This window comes from Peromyscus leucopus, chromosome 3, assembly GCF_004664715.2.
Source record: "Peromyscus leucopus breed LL Stock chromosome 3, UCI_PerLeu_2.1, whole genome shotgun sequence".
NCBI classification, from domain to species: Eukaryota; Metazoa; Chordata; class Mammalia; order Rodentia; family Cricetidae; genus Peromyscus; species Peromyscus leucopus.
Window position 1 is genome coordinate 108,388,934 of NC_051065.1, and position 24,117 is coordinate 108,413,050.

General features: G+C 44.6%; 1 protein-coding gene across 4 annotated transcripts in view; it reads right to left on the reverse strand.

The window, feature by feature from the left end:
* Prickle2 (prickle planar cell polarity protein 2) overlaps positions 1–24,117 on the reverse strand; it is a 342,866-nt gene that overhangs the window by 58,880 nt on the left and 259,869 nt on the right. The window lies entirely within an intron of this gene.

Consider the following 24,117-nt stretch of genomic DNA (forward strand, 5'->3'; position numbering starts at 1 on the left):
CAACTTGGCACCACCTCATGAAAACCCACACATGGATTACTTTAGCCCAAGCATGTTCACTTGCTCATTTTATAAGTAAATAAACAAACCTAATAGAGTTTTATCAGTAATGATCATTACCAGGCTATTAATCAATTAGCATGTTGATAGTGCTGCTAATTGTGTTGTTCTCTAAAAGTGAGCCTGCTGAATGTGCTAGAAGCTTTGCTCCGCTTAGGTGCTCCCAGAGAAGTGTGTCCTGAGATTCTGCCTTGGGTGAAGTCACACTTGGTTCACTGTCCCTGCACAAAAAGCAATGGGAACACAGTAAACTGGCTTAGAAAATTAAGCCGCCGGAAACTTTCATTTAAGGTGTCCCTCCCAGTCTAGGCAGCTTGGCAACAGCTTCAGTCGGTGTCAGATGGTTGGGAAGAACTTGATCCGATGTACAACTCATTCTACAAAGCGAGGCCTCGCCCAGCTGCAAAGATTGGGCTTGCTGGATGGAACTGCACATACGACAGCATTTCTGCTCGGGCGGAGGTGGCAGCTAGTGTCGAGGACTGCATGTGAGAAAAAAGCATGCACTGTTAAAAAGAGCGCCGGCGAGGGCAGCTGTGACAGAAGCAGCCACGACTGCAGCCACCGTGGCTGCTGTGAAATGCTTGGCTTAGTGCAGTAGGTTGCAGCATCGGAATCACCTGGGAAGCTTGTGAAGACCCTGATTTCTAGCTCATGCAGGCGTGGGCCTGTCATGTGCATTTATAACCATTCAGAGCATGCTGGTGGCCCACTGTCCACGTTCCAACAGTCTTACACTGCTTCCTCTCAACAATCACAACAGGCTTCCTATTTCCTCCAGGAGATCCAGAAATTTCTAAAGAAGGAAGAATTTGTTTAATCCCATCCATTTTTTTAGGAATCTCTTCTTTCTGGGCGTACAATTCACCAGGGAGACTCCAAGGCCACAGTGAGAACTCTAAGGGCAAAGTGCTCATGATTTAAGATAGGAACACTTTTATATCCAGATCTGCTTATAGCAGGAACCCTACAAAAGCAAGTCACATGCACTTGCCTGGCCTCAGAATCATTGCTCTTCACTGTCTATTTGAAGAAACATATCCACGACCTCTTCATTTACTGACTAGTTCTTGCATCTGCAGTGTTTGGATGTGCAGTATTCCATGAAATATCAAGCACCAAGAGGTGGGAGAATCATACTCACCAGATTGTGTCATTAAAAAGTCCAGGGCTGGCAAGATAGCTTGGGTGGGCAAGTGCCTGTGATGATGCAAGTCCAAGGACCTGCATTTGACCCTCCGAACTCACATAAAAGCTGTGTATTGTGGAGAATGTTGGTAATCCTAGGACGGAGGAGTCTGGGACAGGATGATCCCTGGGGCTCACTGACCAGCCAGTCTACCAAACTGGCCAATTCCAGGTAAAATTAGGAGAAACAAAGTGGATGGAACCTGAAAAAAGACCCTCAAGTTTGACCTCTAGCATCTACAAGGACATGCACACAGGTGCATGCAAACCTGTACGTGTACACACACACACACACACACACACACACACACACACACACACACACACACAGCATTGCTTGTAAACTTTGCTTCCTCATCCCCTTATTCTGTTCTTTGGGGATTCAAAAGAGACTTGCAGATGGATAGAAAAAAAATCAAAAGTCCTTCATGTAGCACATTCTCGTTGTGTTTGTATTGTTGTCTATAAAAATGAAGACTGTTTTCTTTTGGTGTTCTCCATAACATAGCAACCCAGGGCTTTCCGATAAATTCAGAGTGAACTGTGGTAGGTACAAATGTTCACCACATTAAGCCCCTGCCCCCAACACACACACCACAGCTTGATGATGTCAGGATGCTGCAGTAGTCACACTCGTCCATTTCCCGTCTCTTCAACAATTTTACTGAACACACCAATGCACCTGCCTAAGAACAGTATTTCCGTCCACTCCTTCCCTAGGAACTACACATGCCCATTTGACTGCACTCTAGCTAATAGCACGCACTGGTGTGACTTCGGTGAACTCTTTCCGGGATGCCAATTGCCTCTTTTATCTGGTTTTCTACATGAAAGATAAATAAACAGAATGACCACAATGTACAACAAAGTAAATTAAGAATGGAACTTGCAGCCTAAGAATAGCACAGAAATCTAGGAGAGGACATCTTTAAAAAACATGCGTTGAGAATGATAATACTAGTCTGGCAAGGTGGTACCCATCTTTCATCCCAGCACTCAGGAGGCAGAGGCAGACAAATCTCTGTGAGTTTGAGGTCAGCCTGGTCTACATAGTGAGCTCCAGGACAGCCAGGACTACATAGAGGAACACAGTCTAAAAAAAAACAAAACAAAACAAAACAAATAATAATGATAATGATAATAAAAATAATAAAATGATAACACTGACTCTTGAACTGGTTGGATTTCTTCTGCCAATGGAAAAAAAATGGCTTCCTTTTTTATGGTGTCTAATAATAGGATTGAGTATAAACCCTTCCTGAGATAGCAGTATTTTTTCAATATTAGCATACTTCAGGATCATCTGACACCTTTACTGACCACCATGGCTACTTTTGTCCCTCTGAGTTAGAAAAAGCAGCATGTAAGTCTGATCAAATAATTTACACTACACTAGGGATAGACAGGCTTAAGAAGAAAGTAAAAACAACTCTGCTAGGCACAAGCAGAAACTCCTAAATTGTAATTTCTGAAATCACCATAATCTCTGAAATCACCGATGTGAGCCAGCATTTCAAAGACTTGGGGAAAGCTCCTCCTCACCCAGAACTCACCAGGACCCAGGGCTCTTGCTTCCCATTCTCTGAGAAGCAGAGAGTCTTGGCTTACCCTTGACCTAGGGAGGTGAGATCTGTAACCCACAGGAGCCTCATGATAGGCAGGCTGGGTAGACAGGGAAGATGTGGCCAGACATTGGGGGATGTAGCAGGATTCATGATAAGTATACACTGGTTCTCAGATGGGGACTGAGAGGACAACTGGACTCCCTTACAGCTATGGGGACAAAGTGCTTCTGGGTGCCCAGCAGCTTATTTTGCTCCTATTTGCCAGATCTCCATCAACCGAGCAGTAAGAGAAAGTGCTGTAAAGCGGAGTCTGAGGAGAAAGCCACCATCCTTGCTTGTCTCTTCTCCTCTGGAGGTGCACATTACAACTTTAATTGGTTTGCTCAGAACCCAACTGGGGAAAGAGCGGAGCGATCCCCAAACATCTCCATCATGCTCAGACTCCTGCAGGACTGGAATCAAATTTAGAAGGAAAAGCTCATCTGAGATATTTTCAACCAGGAATCTCATTTATTGCCTGTGCCGGTGCTAAAGTTCGACAACAAACCCTGACATGTAGGTTCTGAAGACAGAGAACATGCTTTCAGGACATTCACTCCCGCCTGAGCAGCCACCCCCCTCCCAGGCCAGCTTGGCTCCTCGGCGGTGGGTATGACTGCTTTTCTCTTGCCTTGGAGCCTCTGTCCTGGATTCCTATTCAATGGAAGAACCATGTTGTCTACATAAACACTGGGGCAGGTGCCTGTGCTCCCGAGCCAATCAGAACCCCCTCTCCCGGCAAACACAAGGCCACAGTGCTCACTGTGGCTCCGCAGTCCTTTCTCTCACACGCCTATTGGACTCCTCAGGTCCAAGTCTGCTCAGGATGCCATTTTCCCTTCCATTTCAGGGCCTTTCCTCTCCATGGGGCACAACCTTCCTTCTTTTTCTCTTTGCTCGGACATGGGACATGCTAGGAGGCACTTACCTTCACTTTCCTAATTAGTCAGTACCATGCTTTTCTATAGTGTCTAGTCCACTGGTTCTAAGTTGGGATCCGCCCCCCCCCCCCCCCCCCCAGATATCTCACAATGTCTGTAGACACTTTTTGGCTGTCACAGCTGGGGGAGGGGCTAGTGGGGGCCATTCAGTGAGTGGAGACCAAGGATGCTGCTACATTCCCTATAACGTTGAGGTCACACCTGCAACAAAGACTGCTTCCATCAACACATCAATTTTGGGGGCTGGAGAGATGCCTCAGTGTTTAAGAGCACTTGCTGCTCTCCAAGCGGACCCAGCTTCCGCTCTCAGAACCCTCTGGCATCTCACAACCACTTATAAATCCAGTTCCGGGAGATCCAGTGCCATCTTCTGGCCTTTGTAGGTAGTGCATGCAAGTGGTGCACAGACAGGCATACAGACAAAACACAAGTAAAAAATAAGTAAGTCTAAGAAAAAAAAAAATCAACACTGGGGCTGAGGAGATGACTCCGTAGGTAAATTGCTACCTGCACAAATATATGGGCTTGAGTTTGGCTCTCTAGTACCCCTGTAAAAACCTGGGCATGGCTCTGTATGCCTATACTTTTAGCACTGCAAGGCAGAGACAGGAGGATCCACATGACTTCCTGGCCACCCAGTCTAGCCAATTGGTAAGTTCCAGTTCAATGAAGAGAGGTTGTCTCAAAAGAATAAAATAGAGACGACTGGAGGAAGACATCGAAGTCTGACCTCTGGCCTGCATCCATGTACAGCATGTATACTCACACATTCAGGTGCACACACTCGCATATTACAACAGCAACAACAACAGCAACAACAAAAACTCTCACAAAACCAGTAAGCTCTTGGCCTGTGTTGCTTTAAAAAAATTTACAGTTGACAGTGAAGCTGACTCCCCGCCCGTTGTTTCTTCTCTAGCATCTAAGACTCTGTTTACATCCCTGGAAGAAAGTCTGGATGCCTTACATTGTTGGGTAAATGCATATCGTGTTCAAACCTCATTTGTCTTGCTATCTGATCAATGGCTCCAGACAGACATGTGTAGTGAGAGAAAACCTTGAGGAGGCTCCAAGGGGATCTGGAAAAGGACAGCAAGCTTCCCTTTCATTCATCCAAGCAGTTGTGTTTTCTGCAAAGATTAATGGCTGAAGTGGGTGGATCCTAGATTAAGGATGTACAGGATAACTACCAATATCCTGCTTCAAGCAAATGAGACAAAAATGCTTGTGTTTGAAGCCAGAAATTTTTGTTAGCTTTAATTTTTTTTTCATTTTATGTGCATGAATGCTCTGACTGCATGAATGTCTGTGCATCAAATCGTACCCAATGTCCACAGAGGCCAGAAGAGGGTATTGGATCTCCTGGAACTAGAAGTATAGATGATTATGAGCCATGATGTGGGTTCAGGGAACAGAACCTAAGTGTACTAGAAGAGAAACTAGTGTTCTTGCCTCTGAGCCATCTCTCCAGACTCTAAGATAGCATTTGAAGAAAAAATCTTAAAGATTTATTTTTTCATTTAGGTGTGTATGTGTAAGTTTATGTATAGTGTGTGTGTGTGTGTGTGTGTGTGTGTGTGTGTGTGTGTGTGTGAGTGTGTGTGTGTGTGTGTGCGCACGCGCGCGCAGGTGCATGTAGAGGCCAGAAGAGGGTGTCAGATCCCCTGAAGCCCAAGTTACAGGCAGTTGTAAGCTGTTTGACATGGGTGCTGGGAACTGAACTTGGGTCCTCCACAGGAGCAAAGAAGTATTCTTAACTGCTGAGCTCTAGTGTTTGAAGAAATTAAGGAAAATAATTGGGTTACTCCTTAGCAGGTACTATGACTCCAATCACTCAAGTTGCTGTGTGGTTTTTCTCCCTCTCATTGGTGGCTCGGTGTGGGGAGTGGGGAGTGAGTCACGACGAATTTCCTGGGAGCAGACTTCAGAGACCAGCATCGAGGTGCAGATCTGGTTTGATGTGTATGTTCACTGGCACATACGCGTACATTACCCAGTCAGCTAAGGCCATATTGAGTTACTGTCCAGTGAGTCTGAATTATGTTATGTGAGGGTGTGGGAGGGGGACAGTATGTCCAGGCGGTGTGTCTGCAGACAAAGGGCAGGAAGCAGGCAATGCCTTGGTGCCAAACGAGAGGGTCTCCAGTTAGCTGGGACTCCATTATGAGTCAGCTGGTGTTCCAGAGACTCAGATCTGCTCAAACAGCCACAAGAGGTGTTGGCGCTTCTCAGGTTCCCTGTCTTTTAGTGGCATCATCTGCACAGGGACTGACCCCTCAAGTTACTCTGTTTTTGTTAGCTCTTCTATTCTCCTTCTCAGTTCAACTCTTGCTATTTTAAAATGTATAATATTAGACTAAATGTTTAGTTAGAAAATACTTTCCAGTCCACTAAGACCATTATCTGTCAGTTATTTATTATCCTAATGGAAAGGTCCAGGGCCAAGTCTGGTGAAACAGTCCCATAATCCCAACTACTTCAGAGGCCGAGGCCAGAAGATGTCTAGTTCAAGGGCTGCCTGAACTAAAGAGCGAGTTTAAGGCCAATTCTGATAACTCAGTAAAACCTTGTCATGAAAATACAAAGCAGAAAGATGAGATCGGGGATGTGGTTCAATAGCAGAGAGCCTGTTTGAATCCCACTACTGAAAAGAAGAGACTAGAAGAGGTCAAAGACCCAGAAGAGTGGCTTAACTACTTTCCAGGCAAGCTACATCTATCCATCAAGAGATTCTTAAATAAAATAGTCTAGGGAATGTTTACACATGTGTACATGCCTCTCCGCTTTTGGCAAAAGTTTCAATACTGTCTTCAGACAAAATTCACGTTCATGCATATAGGAAAATCAATATGGAAGCTTCCGACAATGGCTGAGTTTCTGGGCTCAGGTTGGTTTGTTTGTATGCAGATGCTGGACTCAACACCATTTGTATATAGCCAGGGAAGTTACTTTCTCTCTTAGAGAATCAGTACATCCATGTTAAGATAGGGACAACCTTTTTCCTTGAAGCATTGCTATAGGGTGATACAGAGCTGTAGGTGTAACCAGCCGTCTTATTAAATAAGAAACACAGAACCAATGCAAAGAAGAAAGCCAAGAGATCAGAGCTAAGAGCCTTACCGCCTGCTGCAGCTAGCCTCTTCAGCTAAGAGACCTCTCCAAAAGAGACCTACTTCCTGTGCGTTTGTCTTTATATAGTCTTTCTGTTCTGCCTTCTCATTGATTGTAAACCCAAACACATGACTGCCTCATTACTGCCTGTCTGTAGAGACTTCCAGGTCTTCTATGGTTGGTATTGAGATTAAAGGCGCGTGTGTCTCCAATGCTGGCTGTATCCTTGAACACACAGAGACCTACCTAGCTCTGCTTACCAAGTGCTGGGATTAAAGGCATACTCCACGAATACCCAGCTCTGTTATGGCTTGCTATTAGCTCTGACCCCCAGGCAACTTTATTTATTAACATACAAATAAAATCACATTTCAGTACAAATAAAATATCACCATACAGAGCAACTGCAGTGATTTGAATGAGAAATGCCCCCCCCCCTAGTGTTGAGCATTTGAATACTTGGTTCCCAGCTGGTGGGAACCTTTTGGGTAGGCTTAGGATGTGTGGCCTTGATAAAGGAAACACTTGGGGAGAGCTTTGAGATTTCAAAAGCCTCATGCCATTCCCAGTGCTCCCTCATGTTCTCTCTCTCTCTCTCTCTCTCTCTCTCTCTCTCTCTCTCTCTCTCTCTCTCTCTCTCTCTCTCTCTCCTCTCTGCTTGTGGTTCAAGAGATGAGCTCTCAGCATCCTATTCACATTGCCATGCCTGCTGCTTCCCCCCACAACGGGCTCTTATCCTTCTGGAACAGAGTCTTAGGGTTTCTATTGCTGTGATAAAACACCATGACCAAAAGCAACTTGAGGAGGAAAGGGTTTATTTCAGTTTACAGTTCCACATCATAGTCCATCATCAGGGCAGGAACTCAAGGCAGGAACCTGGAGGCAGGAACTGATGCAGAGGCCATGGAGGGGGGCTGCTTCCTGTCTTATTCTCATAGCTTGTCTAGTCTGCTTTCATATAGCACCCAGGTCCACTAGCCCAAGGGTGGTACCAGCCACAGTCATCTGGGCTCTCTCACATCAATTACTAATTAAGGAAGTGCACCACAAGCCAGGTGGTGGTGTGCACCTTTAATCCCAGCACTCTGGAGGCAGAGCCAGGTGGATCTCTGTGAGTTTGAGGCTAACCTGGTCTACAAAGTGAGTTCTAGGACAGGTTCCAAAGCTACACAGAGAAACCCTGTCTCGAAAAAAAAAAAAAAATTGCACCACAGGCCAATCTGGTAGGAGCATTTTCTCAGTTGAGGTTCCTTCTTCCCAGATGACTCTAGCTTGTGTCAAGCTGACACACAACTAGATAGCACAAGCTGTAAACCCAAATAAAGGCTTTCTTCTGTAAGTTGCCTTAGTCATGGTGTCTTATCACAGTAACAGAAAAGTGATTAACACAGCAACCAACATGGGGAGGGATCAGGCTTTAGCTTGAGTCAATGTCATGCCCGACTCATAACTGTCTATATTACAGGCAAAATAATATCTCCTTCAATACTCATTCACTGCCTCCCCAAGTCCCTGTGAGAGTGCATTTGAGACAGGATCTTTAACGGTGTATTTGATGTTACCTGAGGTCATAAAGATGGGTAACAGTTAAGGAAAACAGAGTCTCCCCAGGTATGCATGTACATAGAAAAGGTCATGTGATAGATGACTCATGAGACTGTGAGAGGGTGACCCCATTTGCAATAGGCCTTACCAGGACCAGCTGACCCTCCTGGAACCTGATCTCGCATTGTTGAAATCCAGAACTGTGAAAAACCAATGAGCAGTGTTTAAGCCACCAAATCTGTGGTATTGTGTGATGGAAACCAAGCAGACACACACAAGTGCTGCTCTATGAGAGAAACTGACGGAGGAGTGGGGTGGAGGACATGTAATGAACAAAAGCTGAGGAGGCTCCACTCTGGGAGAGCATTTGACAAAAGCAAATGAGTATCCAAATACAAAGCTAGAATAAAGCCAAAGCCCCAAAGGGGCTGACTGAAACAACACAGGGCGGGCTGGAGAGATGGCTCAGTGGATAAGAGTACGGGCTGCTCCTGAAGAAGACATGGGTTTGCACCCATGTGGCAGCCCACAGCTGTCTATAAATCCAGTTCCAGGGCATCTGATTCCTTCTTCTGGCCTCCACAGGCCATGTGGTGCGTAAGCAAACATTCATACACATGAAATAAAACAAATCTTTAAAGTGTTACAAAGTCTCAAGGAGATAAGAACTCAGGGTAGCACTTCCCAGCTCCCAGTGCTCTCCCTGCTGAGGGAAGGAGGAGGAATGTTTAGGCATACACTGTGCAGGCCATGTCTGCCCACCCCACACAGTGAAACTCCTCCCCTCATGGGCAACTTGCTAAAGTACCCAGGAAGGGAGTTTGGACCATTTGTCTCCCTGCTCTTAATATGACTCATTTAACTATCAGTTGATGAGACTCAAGTTTTCTTTTTTCTTTTCTTTTTTTTTTTTTTTTTTTTTTTTGGTGTTTTTCGAGACAGGGTTTCTCTGTGTAGCTTTGCGCCTTTCCTGGGACTCACTTGGTAGCCCAGGCTGGCCTCGAACTCACAGAGATCCGCCTGGCTCTGCCTCCCAAGTGCTGGGATTAAAGGTGTGCGCCACCACCGCCCGGCGAGACTCAAGTTTTCTAATGACTCGATTGAACAGATTCACACAGTATTTGCACAGTTCCTAAGATTTAACCACTAGGCACTTGCCAGGCAGTACAGGAGGCTGGTTCTAGGACTTCATCACCAGCAACTTCTTGGCACTTATTTTGTCTTATCAATTTTATCTGTTATAGTTTGTTTTGATTCTTGTTTTTGTTTGTCTTTTCCCTGTGAGTCTTTTTGACGGGAAGGGGCTGTGAGTGAACATGAAGTTGGGTGGGAAGGGAGGTGGAGAGGATCTGGGAGGACTTGTAGGAGAGGAAAGAATATGACCAAAATATGCTGTATGAAAAGTTTTAAATGAAAATGAAAAGAAACATCTGTGGACCGTTTGCTTGGCAAACTTTTGAAAACAAAAATAGTGGGTGAGCTAAAGGATAAAGGGTCTGAACTGTTAAAGAGTCCTTCAAGGGCTACGATAACAAGTGGCCCTTAATTGAATTCTTTGGTCCCCACAGATCGCACGGTCAGACAAGCTCATGCACAAGGCCCCATGTGGACCTTAGACCACATGTGCATCTTTAGTCTCTGAGTCTGGCTCACAGGACCTACGTTCCATGTCCCCAGAAGTGTCCCTTCCTGTCTTTTTCTTTTCTCCTCTCCTGTTTCCTTTCTAAATCCCCTGACAAAATAGAGAAGAGAAGAATGCTTAAAATTACTGTGTACTGCCAGCTGTTTGGTCTCCCAAAGTCGAAGAAAAGTAAGTGGAACATTATATACTCATGCCTTCATGAGTAAGAACAACTCCCCAAGCCTTAATATAAGTTCTGTTTCTAAGCTGCACTGATTATCAGTCTGTGTTAGGGGTGGTCAGTGGCTCTCCCTTGAAGGGGGAAAACAGCCTCCACTTTGGGGAAAGCTGCTCAAGAACAGTCAAGGTTGATGCACGACTTGAGTGTGGGAGAAGGGAACTGCATTGACGTTTAATGTCGAGTCTTGATTACGACAGAGGCTAAGCTTTCAGCTTCAAGGCCACGCTACCCGCACCTCTGCATTTCAGTGTCCTCCTCTAAAACCACAGTAAGTGACCGTGCTGACTGAAGGTTAATAGAGAATGAAAAGACACTGGGAACTGCAAGGCTGTGTAAACGTCCAATCCGCTGTTGCTGTTATTGCAAGTGACCACCCTGGAGATGATAATTGTGCTGAGTTGTTAGTGATGGCCTGAGGGGAGTGGTTTAGGGTGGGTCAGTACCTAGTAAAAGGGATCTTCTGGCATCTATTCTCAAAACTGCAAAGTGGCTGCTGGAGTAGCAGTCATAGTCAGGGTCTATGGAAGAACTCTAGGTACATAAATACACAGACATACACAGACATTCATTTTGCCGCATGGTCACCTGCTGAGGGAACCTGGGCTGTTTTTACTTTTTGAATACTTCAGTGCATTCTGTTGTGTATCTGCTTGGATATCTGCGTCCAGCTTTTTGAGCTATAGACCTTGAGGTGGACTTTCTAGACTACCTGGCGTTTCTCTTAAACCGTCTGAGGAGCAACCAGACTGCTCCACAGCGACTGCACCAATTTCCTTCTCACAAAGGTTCCAATTCCTCCACAGCTTGGCCAACACTCAGTAGAGTCCACTTTCAAAAGATTATACCTAGCCGGGTGGTGGTGGCGGCGGCGGCGGCGGCGGCGGCGGCGGCGGCGCACGCCTTTAATCCCAGCACTCGGGAGGCAGAGGCAGGTGAATCTCTGTGAGTTTGAGGCCAGCCTGGTCTACAGAGTGAGTTCCAGGACAGGCTCCAAAAGCTACACAGAGAAACCCTGTCTCGAAAAACCAAAAAAAAAATCATAGCTAGTTCATCGAGTGTGTAAGGTAGGATGGTAGGATCACTCTGAGGTTTGGATTTGTGCCACTCTAATGACCAATGATCATCTTTTCAGTTACAGAAAGTCCATATGTCTTCTCTGGACAAGTGTTTATTTTGCTCCCTTCCCCATTTTCCCTTCAGCTGTCTCTTTCTTTGGCGGCTGAAGAGGGTCTTCATGTATTCTGGATATTGAAACACTATACACACCCCAGTCTTATTCTTTATTCATAAAGCATCTCTTCGGCAGGCCGGAAGGTAGGTGAGGGAGGAGCTATGTGCCTACCTGGGGCTGGCAGGAGAGGAGAGGGAGGTTTGAGATAAACCTTCTCAAAAGGCTTCTACCCGTATGTGATGTGTATGGCTCCTGTTCACATTTCACTAGTTATATTATGTCACATGCGCATGTCTGGCTTTAATGGGGCCATAATAAAATGCATTCCTTCCCCATCTATGGAAAATAGGGGACCAATCATTAAACATCCATGTACCCTGCCACAGCAAAGACAGACAAGTGTGCTTGTAAGTAAGAGGGTATTTTGGCAACGTAAAGTGCAGTGGATTCTGTTCCTTCACAGAAGCTGAGCTCTGAAAACATTGTAGCAAATGCTGAATGAATGAGCAGCGGGAGAAGCCAGCATCCCACAACCTTCTGCTGACGTGTCATCCCCTGATTGGTCCATTACCCTGGTTCGTGGGGATTTCTGCCTCAGACCACTTGAAAAATATGTATCATGGATTCACTAACCCACTGAACTCAAAGGCGTACCTGACTAGAGTATCTATATATATTTTCTCCATAAAATAAACAGCGACCCTCCTGCCCGTGGGAAAAAGAGGTACATCACAACTGTTGACACGGCTTTGAACAGTGAAAGCACCAGCAAAAAGCACCAAATGTGAAAATATAATACTAATCAGACCATGTGGTATGATCTCAAGTATGGTATGAAGACCAAATATTACCTTGGTTTTTGTCTCTCTATGTATGTCTGTTAATGGCCATGAAAATACTACGTATGCTGATTTGAGGATTGCGAAGATATGTTGGTGAGGAGGCAAATTTGTGATTATGGGATCATAAATAACGAGGCTCAATTAAACCACATGCTGTTCTAGAGTAAAGGTGGATCCAGGATTTAAATCTACACTGATTTCAAAGCTCATTCTTCTCATTATCTCCATGGGTGTGTCAGGATTATACTCTGCCCTGTATATTTGATGGATTATAAGCAATGTAGTCACCATTCATTCTTTGAGCTTACAATTCTTGCTAAAACCATGAATAGGAAACAGAGCAGCTTAGAGTCCTAATCGTGAAACCTTGAATTCCAAAGATGGAAATTAAGTATGTGGCTTGGTTATACGTATATTTTGGAAGTGTGCATATATATCTTGCTGTGAAGAATCTGTGCACCAACTTGGACTTGACAAAAGTTCTCCACTGGAATCACAGTTTATGTGTCCTGGTTCATTCCCAACAGAAATCATGGGATCTTGAGGTGACTGATTCAATTCTTCACAGTGACTTTATCTGTTGTGTTATTTCACTTCAATTTCTCATTTATTTATCTTGCGGTAAAATGCACGTAACAAAAGTTACCAGCTTCTATGTTAAAGTGCACAGTTCAATGGTATGAAGTACCTCAATACTGTTGTCCAATCATTCCCATGCCATCATCGCCAGAATCATTCATCTCCCACACAGAAACCCCACACCCACTGAGTAACTCCCTTCTCCCTCCCCAGCCCCCAATTCCACTGTTCTCCACTGTGTCTCAACAAATTTGACAATTTGAGAGTGGTTTTCATTACAGGTTGGGACCAAATGTTCTTCTTTGGTAACACTTCTCTGGAATTATGGTGAAGAATCAGTAGGGGAAAAAGATGAGTCAGACAATACATCCCCACTGACATTTAAGCACTATACACAACTTTCCTCCTGTTTTCACTAAGACAACAGACTCACAGGCAGGAGAGCTGCAACAAGAGAGGATGGGAGGACTCAGTGGTGCCTGCTGTGTCTCCATGGAGACAAGCTGCTGTGGATACTGGGTCACTTCTCTCTCTGGAACATCCTACTCTAGGGCCATCGATGCTACATTTTACTATCACAGAATTCCCGTTACAGCTCAGGATCTTCTTCCTATTGCTCGAGGAATGCATGAGAAGCAACCTGATGCTGAGGTCAACAAGCGCAAAGGACACCACCTACACAAGAGTCACTCAGTAGGGGTGGCTCTCGGGGAGGGAGGCTCTGAGCACCCCAGCAGGCCCCACTTCTCACCTCAAACCTTGCTCCCCCTGTGGCACACTAGGCCCTTGATGGGACAAGCTGCAGCAGTGGCCTCTGGTGTTGCCTCACCATTACCCCCTCCCTCCGTACACCCCCCCCCCCCACGCCTTCCCTTTCCTTTCCTGAAGCACTCTTTAACTTCGTAGCTACTTCACTGAAAGTTCTCCTAAACCCTGTTTGGACACTGTTAGGAAATAGGTAAGAAAGGAAAACAAAAAACTTCAATCACACTTTTCACGTCTTCTTCTCATTTTTTTTTTTTTTTTTTTTTTTTTTTTTTTTTAAGGAAGGAGATCCATGAATGGAAAGTCTGAGAATCAGTTTTTAAATCTGTGTCCAACAAGGGGAGCAAAGAGTTGGAAAGATAGCTAGGTGGTTAACAGCACTTGCTGCTCTTTTGGAGGACTAACTTTGGTTGTTAGCACCCACACTGGGCGGCTCACAACCACTTGTAATTCCAGATCCAGGGAATCTAACACCTTCTTCTGGCCTCTGCAGGTACCCACACATGCATGGGGTGCATGTCCACAGACACCGGTTACATGGACACAGGTTCTTTCTCCCTTTCTCTCCCTCATCTATCTATCTATCTATCCATCTATCTATCTATCTGTCTGTCTGTCTGTCTGTCTGTCTATCTGTCTATCTATCTGTCTGTCTGTCTACCTGCCCCTCCCCCTCCAAATGTTAAGAGAAACTAACACTGGGTTTGGTGGTGCACACCTGTAATCTCAACACTGGAGAAGCAGAGGCAGGAGGATTGCAAGATCGAATTCAGTCTTGGTTACATACTGAAACTGTGATTCAAAAAACAGAGAAAGAGCTAGAGAGTGGGTGAGCAGAGAAAAACTGTCCAGAACTGCATCAGGCACAGGCTTGAGCAAATACAAACTCAAACCAAGTGAGGTTGTTCAGAAGCATATTGAGATTTGGGGTACTTAAGATGGGAGAAAAAAACGTCTTCCATGGGCACTCTAAGTCTTCACAGTCAGGGTCATAAGGTCACCATCACACCTGGAAACAAGCATTCTGAGTAGCAGGATAGCTGGTAAAATAAGTAAGGACGCAGCCATCACTAAGTGCAGCAGGTGTGAAGGTGCTGGCGTTGAAGGGGTTTGAGTACTTCAAAGGCGACACTGTAGAACGATGGTTGCCTCCTGATTGATGCATCAGAAACATAGTATCCAAGGGAACAATGATGGCGGCAGAGCTGGTGGCAGGTGCTCAGGCCCTGATTAATGCTGCTTTAAGACAGGCTGAGGAGAGAGACCGCTCTCCTCTGTTCTCTTGCCACTCAGGACTACTGTGTTCATCCCTTCTCTTGCCTTCTGTCATGTGAGGAGGCAGCAAAAAAAAAAATCCCCCACTGGATGCCAGTCAGTGTCAACATCCTGAAGTTGCCAGGCTCCAAGAAAACAGACAGAAGTCAAAAGCCCACTGGAAACGGTGAACTCGTCATCAAGTGCAGAACACCACGCCACTGTGGTGTGGTAGCAATGAACACCATGCCACTGTGGTGTGGTAGCAATACGTGAGGTTTCAACTGCAAGCGAATGAACTTCCATTTTATATATTGCACAGCCAGGATTCTTTCACAGGAGCTCAGACTAGAACAAGTAGCAAGGAACCCATTACGGCTGGACATCAACAACTGTGGGATAGTCACGTCAAGAATACAAATATATATTACAGTTCTGTGTCAGGCAAAGGAAATGAGAAACATGGGAAGACCTCAAAAAAAAAAAAAAGTCAAGAAAATAAAGGGTGGGGTGTGGGAAAAGACAAAATAAGCTGGAAGCACTTATTATGTACATTATCACAATAAATAAAAATATATAATGTCTATCAACATTTGAATGATAAGTATCCAGATTTCATCTGAAATCATAATGCAGTACCTATGGAGTTTCATTTAAGAGATAGAAAATGAAGGATCAATGAAGTGTAGTCTTATAATTTTCACCAAAGGAAAGATGGTTGCTGTGTTAACACTGTGCAAAATAGAATTTAAGCAAATATAACTGGGATGCATAAAAAAGAATGTCATACTAATTAGGAGATCTTTGGCCATTAAAAAACTAAAAGTAATACAACTTGCCAATTACTTTGTAGTAGCTGCCAGCATTCAGGAAGAATTCCTAATGTATGTGTCCATAAATATTTTTTAAATTATAAAAATTATTTTTATGGCTGGGCAGCAGTGGTATACACTTTTAATCCTAGAACTTGGGAGGCAGAGGTAGGTGGATCACTGTGAGTTCAAAGCCATCCTGGTCTACAAAGTGAGTTTCAGGACAGCCAAAGCTACACAAAGAAACCCTGTCTTGAAAAATAAAAAAGTAAAAAAAAATTATGTTAAAATAAGTTAAATGCAAATAATAATAATAATAATAATAATAATAATAATAATAATAATAATAAAGGCCGTAGCTCATTGGAAGAGAGTTTGCCTCGCATGCCTGAGGCCCTGGGTTCAATCTTTACTACTGCCAAAAAAAAAAAGAAAAAAGCACAGTTGTTCCAAAATAGGAGTAACAATCTGTTTAATATGTAATGTAATCATAAACTTTCAAGCATCCCAAAAATAGCTCCACAGAGGAAAAGCTGAAATACACAGAGATACACATCTATAACCACTGTAAGATGTCTCTTTGTGGCCCTGGTTTGTCAAAAGGACAAACGTCACCACGGTTATGGAACATACTGTGACAGCGGTAATTATTTCTCATGATCTCTTACCACTGTCATGTTCTGAATGGGAAACACGGCCTTGTTTATTCTTGCTTTACAACAAATAGGAGGAATCTATTTCATATCCTCCCAGTGCAAGTGGCCATTGGAAACTGGGAGACTTTCCCCTGACGTCACCAGAAGAGTGGCAGCGTGAGTTATCTGTCCCTTACCTCTGACGGCCTGACAGCATGTTTTGTACTTTCTTGGAGGCTATCTTGACTGTCGGATGCAAGGCTTGGGCTACGTAGTTTCTGCTCTACTTATATCCTTGAATTCTATTGTTCTTGCTCTGCTACCTCTGGACAAGAATTTGAGGGTTTAATCTTAGTTTTATTTCCTCAGTTAGGTCTTGCCTAGAAAAATGTTTTCATATCAACTGCTGACGACTTTCCAAGCAATAATAATTCTAGTGGTCCTTGAAATGTCAGCTATCAGTTAGTTATTCCATTAAGCAAGACTCCTTACTCATTTCATTTTATAGATTAGAAAGGAAAAACTAACTTCCTTGAATCATAAATCCTGTGCAGAGCAAGAGCGGCAGAACTGTGGGAGGGAGGCTCCCAGTGTGGCTAGTCAGAAACCATGTTTTACAGCCGACCTGTTTCAGAAGGACTGCCCAATGGCTGGATCTCAGCAGAGCAGTTTCTTACAGCCCATCCATCATCAAGATGGACTCTTGACTGGACACACACAGTAATGGCATCCAGGAGGAGATGGAGGTTTCAAAGCCCTGTGTAGCCTAACCCCAAATTGACCCACATTGTTTGATCCCTCAAAAAAAAAAAAAAAGGCAAACAAAAAACCCCACAGAGTTGCTAGATGGTTGGGGAAATTAACTGGTAGGCATTCAGGTCCTTCCTTGAATGCCTCTCTGTTCTGGGCTCTGATGCCTACAACATTTTGCCGAAAGATGGAACATGAGACAGAGACTAAAAATGGCCTTATGTGTTCAGTCTAAGCTATCAATTCTGGAAGAAATCATGAACTCCTTGAGAGATACCAGTAAGGATGGGGACTTCATATCTCAATCTCTCTCTCTCTGTAGGATTCTTTGGCCAGTGCTGAAAATGAGTTTCCCAGGGACCCCAAGGTGGTAGGGAAGTCAATGTTCTAAGCTCCTGCTAGGTTCTTACGTAAGGTTGAGATATAGAGCCTCCCAACTACAAGTGAGAAAAAGGAAACGCCCAGTGAAGGCAGAAGGAGCCCTGCATCACAGTTAGGTAAAGCTGTGAGGTGTCATCTGTTAAATAATGCACTTCTTCCCGAAGCCACCACAGCCCGAGTATCAGTTTCCTGTAGCTCCTTCACCCAGGCACCTTTGTACAATGAATGGATTGAATACCTATAGTGTGGCAGACCCGACCCCACTCAAATGCCCAGGTTATGGATTCACTCCTTTGCTTGAGAAACTACAAGAATAATCAGCTTTCCCGAGCCAGATCTGACTGCCGAGTCTTAATCAATCTCCCTAACTTCCATCCCATAAGAGCTAGAACCATTAGTTACCGAGTGGCAACTACATATTACATGCTACCCTTGGGAATTTACAGATGATGACATAAGCAAGTTTGTGGAACTGAGTTTCTGGTACCATTCATTTGGATTTTGTTGAATCTCTGCCTTTAATTCCTTTTTATTGTGCATAATTAATAGTGAGTGGGTCGTCTGACAGTAATTGGCCAGAAGGCTCAATTACTTCCCAAGGCAAGTTATTGAACCTTAGGAAGACTCCACTGGTATGCCTTCCTGTTTGCTGAAAAGCAGTTTCTCCTCACTTGCAGGGTATTTGACATATAACAAACTATACACATTTAAAGTACAGATACAATTTGATTGACATAGGTACACCCTCTACTAGTATTAGCATATCCAAGACAGCAAACCCACCTGTCACCTCGAGAAGGTTGGACTTTTCGTTTTCTTTCTTTTCTCCATCTACTTCCCAAACCAGCTGACCCACAAGTGACCACTGTCTGCTGTCACTGTAAATTTACATTATCCAGAGTTTTAGATGTATAGGATCACGCTGCGTGTACCTTTTTGTCTCTTTATTTTGGCATAATGATAAGAGATCCATTCACACTGCTTTATATATCAAAGTTTTGCTCCCTCTTATTGCAAACAGTAGCATCTTCTACAAATGTAACACTTGTTTATCCAGTCATTTGTTGACAGACATCTAAGTGATTTCCTACTTTTTACTGTTGGAGACAGCAGTCATTTTAAAAGCATCAGTCCGTAAGACATTGTCTCTCTGAATCCTTATAACTGTGCTATAGTTAGGTGATGGTATTCTTACTTTCCAAAGATGAGTTAAAAGTCTATGAAGGTAAATTAGCCAATGTAAGACAGTAGCAGAGTCAGGATTTGAACACAGAGCAAACAAACATCAAAGCTATGAGCCTAGAGGGATCCCAGCTCAGCCAGGAAGGACAGGCACTTCAAAGTTAGAACACAGAAGATAAGACCAAAGATTAAAGTCAGTGTGGATCTTCCATGAGCAGGAGCCCTCTCTCTCTCCCTGTGAGGTAGCAATTCACTATGGTACATAAAGTAAAATCAGAAGACTGGGGGCGGGGTGTGTGTGTGTGTGTGTGTGTGTGTGTGTGTGTGTGTGTGTGTGTGTAACACTGCATCTGGAAAGGAACTGCCTAGGCTAATGGCTCGCACATGATGTGTACTTAATAAACAACGACTGGAGGAATAAATAGTTAAATGCGAGAGTGGATGAATAGATGGATAGGCAAACAGTTAGAAAGATGAGGAAGGGTCGGGCAGTGGTGGTGCAAGTCTTTAATCCCAGCACTCCAAAGGAAGAAGCAGGAGGATTCCTGAGTTTGAGGCCAGCCTGGTCTACAAAGCAAGTTCCAGGACAGCCAGGGCTACGCAGAGAAATCCTGTCTCAAAACAAAACAAAACAACCAAAAAACCAACCAACCAACCAACCAAACAAAAAACAAAAAAACAACAGCAAGACCCCGAAAGATGAGGAAGGAAGTTAGCTATCTAATGATTTGATGGTAAATTCATCTAGCCATCCCACTGTTACTAAGAATATCCCACAAGCCCTAAGACTGAGCAGATCACCTTGAGACTAAGCCAACTCTCACCCAAGCAGACAGGACAGACTGCCCAGTTAGCAAAGACTGTGTGCCGCTGTAAATTCACATAGAAAGTCCAACTCCAGGGGCCCACACCCACTCTTGAGCACCTGAGGACATATTCTGGGAGAAGGCTAGAGCTATTTGTATTGAGAGTGAGAACTCTAACAGCAGGCTCCATCCTGCCCTTGCAAATGCTTCTTGGATCCCCTGGGCCTCACATTCTCTACATGAGCCTTGACAAGTCCCTGCTGGCAGAATCTGGCCACATCATTGCTGACTTCATCTGGCAGAGGCTCCTAGGCCTGGGAACCCAGGTTCTAGCCCCAGCCCTGACGACTCTGTTGAAAACAAGTTTATTAACAGCCTGTTGTATTGAATGCTGCACATACATGCATATTTCCCATCTCCATCCAATGACATCAAGGGCCTCTCTCGAGCCAAGATAAACACACACTGTTCATGTGACTAATTTCCGGAGAAGCACGGAGGAGATTGCTTGGAGGCCTCCCTTGCCCACTCACCTCTCGAATCGCATGGAAAACATTGGGGTGCATGGCAGTGAAGCCTAAGTGGGAACTCCAGCTTTGGGGATACAGAATCTACCCATTCAGCTGCAGAAGCCTGCAGCTCACTGCAGCCATGGAATTTCATCTGGAGCTCAGCACGTGCTGCTGGATTAGGAGAAGAAAACACCATTCTGGAAACAGATGGCAAGTCTAACGACAGTTTTTCACACAGGTCCGATCCGTCTGTACTGTCTAGTGGACTGTCCCCTGCATCAGGGTAGAGACACTGTGTCTTCGCCCATGTCTTCCTCTAGCAAAGTGTTGGGAAGGTGGCCGGCCCTCAGCATGTGTGCCCTAGATGAATGAGTTATCACTGCTGATGCCCAGATGTATGACACTGTACCAGGAACAGGAGAGCCCGAATGGAGTAAGGATGGGATGAGAGATGGTGAAGAGCCAGAGATAAACAAGAAGTTGACAGCAGGGATGAGTCTTGGAAGGCAGGGCGGTGCTGCTTCCTGTACCGACGGGGAAATTCTTTAGTCACCAAGGCCAACCCAACACCAGGGGAAATTTCTGGCCCACAGCTGAGGGAAACAGACCCCTCTACTCTTTCACCGTATCTGGTATCCTGGGTGTAGCACCCAGGGAGAGGCAGAGTGGAGGAGGGAAGGCCAGTGGCCCCTGGAATGAGACAGATAGAGACTGCAGATCCTGCTCTGGACCTGCCAGCTTCTTGATCTATTTGCTGATCATCTCTGAATGCCAACATTTATAAGAGGGGGATTAAGTACCACGGTTTGTTCATGCAACATCAGGTTATTGGTGGTAAACATGCACCTGAAATTATTGGGCTTTGAGCTTCTAGTGGTGAAGAAGAAAATGTAAGTCTCCCTATAGCAGGTTCATATTTTAGAAAGCAGGGCGGCGATAGGGTAAGTATTCATCTGATACGAATCTAGCATGTGACAGTTGTTCTTTAGGGCCATATTCACGACAGTGGAATTAGTACCCAGTCTTATATAGTTTGAATGAGATACACGGTGTGTAACATGCGGCATTGTCCAACGCTATATTCATGATTATGAATATTACCACACTTTCTCAAAACGAATAATCTGGAGTTATTTTGATCATATATGTGTTTCTTAATTTCCTTCATCATCCTTACAGCTATAGTATGGTAGGGACTTTAATATCTTTTTAACTGTTTTTTCCACAGTGACTAAACAATGGCTGAGATATAGTTAACACACAATAAATATCTGCTGAAGAAATAAATTAATAAGCAAAAAGCCTGACAGCTACTCCTTTTCTATATTATTTTCTAGCAAATGCTTCCAACATATTCTTTACACATTCAGTAGGGAGAAAAACTGAGTGAAAAGGTCCCAACAAGCTCACTGCCCAGCCATTAGCGACACAGGTGTCACTGGGTAAATAAGGGACCAGTTCAGATGCCTCCCGCTGACCTGTTGATTTTTCTCTCCACCCAGAAAGGTATGTAAATACTCTTCTTGGTGGGAAGACTTCCTAGTAGCCTACTGGGAATGTTCTGGGACTGGCTTCTCTAGGCTTCAAGGGTGTGAAGCCAAGACTATAAGCACCAAGAAAGGTGTATGGCAATTTCCATTTCTTAAGTAGATGGTCCTGAAACTTGCTTGAGGCACTGGATAATCCAGACTCAGGTGGCTCTGCCTGGGTCCTTGTCCAAGCAGCTCAGGCAGAGTGGGGGTCAGAAAAGATGATTAGCATTAAGTTGTATAGTCACAGGGGACAGATGGATCCCTGGTAGGTAGTCAGGGAAAAGAGGCTTTAAGGTAGATTAATATACTTAAACATTTAATAAGATGGCCAGGTTTCTGACTCTTCTCCTCCAGAACAAAGACTTGGTGGGCTCCCTATTCTGAAGGAGAAAGAGAATTCATCTAATTCCCAAACATAAAGCAAAACAAAGAAAAACATAACACAACAATCCTGACCCTTCAAGCAGATGTAGACATCAGCTCTGGGTCATCTCTTCACCTTGGGGAGCATGTCTCTTGGTGAACTTGTGTGTGTGTGTGTGTGTGTGTGTGTGTGTGTGTGTGTGTGTGTGCACACACACACACACTTTTACTTTTGCTTTTAGTAAAATCTGGCAGAGTGCTGAGACCTTGCTTTTCCTGCCCTTTTATTCTCTAAATGACTAGAGAGAAAGAATCCATTCTTGCAGCGCTAGATGACCTCAGTCTGATGGCATCAGTATTTTCAACCCAACCTCAGACAGAGCATCTGAGGAGAGTCCTGTGCTGGGAGGACTTGAAGGTTTTCCATTAAAGCCCTTGTGAGTCAGGCTTGTGGTATACTCCAGAGGGACGCTGAGCTACACAGCTTCTGAGAAAGCCAAGAAGAAATTGGAACCCAGGCTTCCTATAAAATCTATGCTATTCCTTCTCCTACATCCCCATCTAACTTTCCTCTTTCCTGGACAGCCTTACATTACTTTTGCCTCCAACTCAGAGCAGGAGTAGTCATTTAGTCGATACCATCTTCCAAGAAGGGCGGCAAAGAAGCAACTATTTGATTGAGCAATGTCTATGTTCAGAAGTCTGAATTCAGAGCCAGGCTAGTCCTGGAACCAGCAAGTCTGAACAGGTTGGTTCCACTCTAGCTACATTCCAGGGTCTGGCTATCTGCAAGTTATCTAACTTCTGAGCCTTGGTTTACTCACTTCTACAATGGAGACAAAATGAGGTTGCTAAAAAATGGCGGTGACTTGCAAAGGACTCCAGGTCAGCACAGCACAGAGATCCTTGCACTGTTTGTAATCACTGTGTTATGGAGCCAACCTATTTATCCTACAGCAGAGGAACAGATAAAGAAAATGGGGTACATTATATATACAAAATGGAATTCTTTTAGCCATAAAGAACAATAAAGTTATATCATTTGCAGAAAGATGGTTGGAACTGGAGATAATAAAATTAAACCAGCCCCCAGAAGACAACTATTATGGTTCCTAGGTTTTATATAGGTGCATAAAATCATAAGACAGGAGAACAGAAGTAAAACAAGTCCAGGAGACAGAGAACTATCAGGATGAGGAAAAGGCAAGAAAAGAGAGGATGGCTGGGGACTATGCTCAACATTTAATAGATACTTGTGCAAAAACCTAAAATATAATAGTGTTTAACGGTGGTAAAGTCTAGAGAGACACTTCCATCAGTGAAGTACTTGTTTTGCAAGCATGAGGACCCGAGTTCAAATCCCAAAACACGCTGTGAGAAGGCGTATGGTGGTCGTCGGTCGGTATGGTGGCAGGTGCTTAGAACTAAGCAATGGGAAAGCAGAGACAGGTGGATCCTTAGAGGTTGCTGCTCAGCCAGCCCAGCCTACTTAACAAGCTCCAGGCTAGCAAGAGACTGTAAAACAAAAGGAAACAAACCCAAAAGACATGGTGGATTACATCTGAGGACTGACCCCCAAAGTTGTCCTTTGACCTCCACGCACATGTGCACCCACATACATGAACATATGCACACATGTACACAGGCCCGCAAAGAACAGTGGTGAGCACACAAGCCTGTACTGAAAGCCAAATAGCATTGCCAACGTCACTGTCCTCCTCAAGAGGGGCAGAGGCTCCTGGGAGCTGAACTACTTTTCTGAGGTCAGAAAGTGACCTGTAGTCCAGATGGGCCTGACTTCAGAGGCTAGACCCCCTCCTGGGATGGGCTGCTGGGTTTGCAGGCCATGGCTTTGCAGCTCCAGAGACTTTGACTCAGACACAGACGGTGCCTTGGTTGGGAAACAGCGATCCGCTGCCAGCCCTTGGCTCCTCCCCACCGCTCCAGACCCCGGTCTTGGAGCCGGCAGTGCTGATTCAGGTCTGCACTAGAGCAGAGGTCGTCTAGCGTGCTCTCCTCTCCTGCCTTTGTGTAGCCTAACAAACGCTTAGTGTGATGAAAATGGCTAGGAAATCCGCTTAGAGGGCACGGATTCAGGGGAAGCACAGGGGATGGAAGCCGGTGATAAGGAACAATCTCTCATTTAGGGAAAACAGAACAAAACAAATGTCATCTTTTTGATGTGACGACTCCATGATCATTTTCCTTCTGCGGGGAATACT